Source organism: Hyla sarda, chromosome 9 (genome assembly GCF_029499605.1).
Source record: "Hyla sarda isolate aHylSar1 chromosome 9, aHylSar1.hap1, whole genome shotgun sequence".
Lineage (NCBI taxonomy): Eukaryota > Metazoa > Chordata > Amphibia > Anura > Hylidae > Hyla > Hyla sarda.
Genome location: NC_079197.1, coordinates 7823537 through 7826838, shown reverse-complemented (window position 1 = coordinate 7826838; position 3302 = coordinate 7823537). Strand labels below are relative to the sequence as shown.

Sequence of the window (3302 nt, the reverse complement as noted above, 5' to 3'; positions counted from 1 at the left end):
CTATCGCAAGCCCTTCTCCTACAGGAGAGAGGCCCCCAACAAACCTCACCCTTCACCTCCGGACCAAAAGGTACCTGCGAGGTTCCAGGTTCGATGTCCCTTTTTTGCCGAAACTACTAAGGGACCACAAATGCTCCCGGCATCCCCCTTGGCGTTAGCCATGGTATCTGCCCGCAGAGCCGATAATGATAGGTACCCTGCCAAAGCAGGAGTACCCGAGGTGTTTGCAGGGAGGTGCGGAACCTGATGGCCACACACACCTCCCCTAGACCGCCAGGAGGGACACCCAGAAGGGCTACTGCACCCTGACAAATCCTGTGAACACACAACACGTAAAAAGTGACACAGTGACAAAAAATTATAAATAAGTTAATGTGTGCAGATATACTGCCCGGACATCAGGCCGGATCTATAAAAATTTCTCTGATCCTAACCAGAAGGCCGGGAATCAAGAGGTGAGTGCCACAAGGTGAAGAGATTATGGTGCCCGTGCTTCCACTCAGTGAGCCAGTACTCCCAGTGAGTTTCGGCACCTCGGGGTCACCACTCCCCAAGGGAAGAAAGTACCCCGGCTCTAGACCCTCCCAGCCTCATGGCGAGACCCGGAGGGGAAAAAGATCACATCGGGGCAGCCGTCGAGTGACTCCTCATAACCAGCCCCGGAACGCCCTGGTACACCTGCCCCCTCCATGCAGCACCCATCCTACATCAGTGCCCCTATTCTTACACTGATAAGAACAGATACTACACTTGATTTTAGCCAAAAGGCCGAGAAGCAAAAACTGAAGGGAGTTGCCCCTCTTCACAGAAAACACACAATACAATGCTGTTAGGGGGCAATTAAAGGGGTTATCCAGGAAAAGACTTTATATATATATATATATCAACTGGCTCCAGAAAGTTAAACAGATTTGTAAATTACTTCTATTAAAAATCTTAATCTTTTCAGTACTTATGAGCTGCTGATTTTGAGTTGTTCTTTTCTGTCTAAGTGCTCTCTGATGACACCTGTCTCGGGAACCGCCCAGTTTAGAAGCAAATCCCCATAGCAAACCTCTTCTAAACTGGGCGGTTCCCGAGACACGTGTCATCAGAGAGCATTTAGACAGAAAAGAACAACCTTAACTTCAGAAGCTCATAAGTACTGAAAGGATTAAGATTTTTTAATAGAAGTAATTTACAAATCTGTTCAACTTTCTGGAGCCAGTTGATATATTAAAAAAAGTTTTTCCCTGGAATACCCCTTTAATTCACTTACTACATGATACAGGGCAAGATATGGGAAGGAAGAGCGGATGGTGATGTCATGAGTACAACTGTGATGTCATCAGTTACTATACAACTCTCAGCCATCCGTAATGTCACGCCGCAGCCTATCACCCTAGTAAACAGTCAAAGTAAGGCTGGGTAAGGGTTCACTTATTCACTCACTACAGCAGTGTTTCCCAACCAGGGTGCCTCCAGCTGTTGAAAAACTGCAAAACTACAACTCCCAGCATGCCCGGACAGCCGTTGGCTGTCCGGGCATGCTGGGAGTTGTAGTTTTGCAACAGCGTGAAGGCACCCTGGCTGGAAAAAACACTGCTAAGAACCTGCAGCCATGAGTTATGAGAAGGAAGAGATATCAAGGATTTCTACACTGCTCAAAAAACTAAAGTGAACACCTAAACAACACAATGTAACTCCAAGTCAATGACACTTGTGTGAGATCCCACTGTCCACTCAGGAAGAACACTGATTGACAATCAATCTTACATGGAACAGACAACACGTGGAAATTATAGGCAATTAGCAAGACCCCCCCCCCAATAAAGGAGTGGTTCTGCAGGTGGTGATTACAGACCACTTCTCAGTTCCTATGCTTCCTGGCTGATGTTTTGGTCACTTTTGAATGCTGGCGGTGCTTTCACTCTAGTGGTAGCATGAGATGGAGTCTACAACCCACACAAGTGGCTCAGGTAGTGCAGCTAATCCAGGATGGCACATCAATGCGAGCTGTGACAAGAAGGTTTGCTGTGTCTGTCAGCGTAGTGTCCAGAGCATGGAGGCGCTACCAGGAGACAGGCCAGTACATCAGGAGACGTAGAGGAGGCTGTAGGAGGGCAACAACCCAGCAGCAGGACCGCTACCTCTGCCTTTGTGCAAGGAGGAGCACTGCCAGAGCCCTGCAAAATGACCTCCAGCAGGCCACAAATGTGCATGTGTGTTACGCCGAGCGCTCCGGGTCCCCGCTCCTCCCCGGAGCGCTCGCAGCATCCTCTCATTCGCAGCGCCCCGGTCAGACCTGCTGACCGGGTGCGCTGCAATATCACTCTCAGCCGCGATGCGATTCGCGATGCGGGAGGCGCCCGCTCGCGATGCGCATCCCGTTCCCCGTCTGTCTTGTCCCGGCGCGCGCGGCCCCGCTACTTAGGGCGCGCGCGCGCCGGGTCTCTGCAATTTAAAGGGTATGTTCACCTGTGCACTCCCTACTTATACCTCACTTCCCCTGCACTCCCTCGCCGGATCTTGTTGCCATTGTGCCAGTGAAAGCGTTCCCTTGTGTGTTCCTAGCCTGTGTTCCAGACCTCCTGCCGTTGCCCCTGACTACGATCCTTGCTGCCTGCCCTGACCTTCTGCTACGTCCGACCTTGCTTCTGTCTACTCCCTTGTACCGCGCCTATCTTCAGCAGTCAGAGAGGTTGAGCCGTTGCTGGTGGATATGACCTGGTTGCTACCGCCGCTGCAAGACCATCCCGCTTTGCGGCGGGCTCTGGTGAATACCAGTAGCAACTTAGAACCGGTCCACCAACAGGGTCCACGCCAATCCCTCTCTGGCACAGAGGATCCACCTCCAGCCAGCCGAATCGTGACAATGTGTCCACTCAAACGGTCAGAAACAGACTCCATGAGGGTGGTATGAGGGCCCGACGTCCACAGATGGGGGTTGTGCTTACAGCCCAACATTATTAGAACATTATGCAACACCAAGATCAGCAAATTCACCACTGGTGCCCTGTGCTCTTCACAGATGAAAGCAGGTTCACACTGAGCATATGTGACTGAGTCTGGAGACGTCGTGGAGAACGTTCTGCTGCCTGCAACATCCTCCAGCATGACCGGTTTGGCGGTGGGTCAGTAATGGTGTGGGGTGGCATTTCTTTGGGGGGCCGCACAGCCCTCCATGTGCTTGCCAGAGGTAGCCTGACTGCCATTAGGTACCGAGATGAGATGCTCAGACCCCTTGTGAGACCATATGCTGGTGCGGTTGGCCCTGGGTTCCTCCTAATACAAGACAATGCTAGACCTCATGCGGCTGGAGT

The 3302-nt window shown here is 51.5% G+C and overlaps 1 pseudogene; it reads right to left on the bottom strand.

The window, feature by feature from the left end:
* Window positions 1-612: 612 nt before the first annotated feature.
* LOC130292118 (U2 spliceosomal RNA) lies at window positions 613-780 on the bottom strand (annotated as a pseudogene).
* Window positions 781-3302: the final 2522 nt, after the last annotated feature.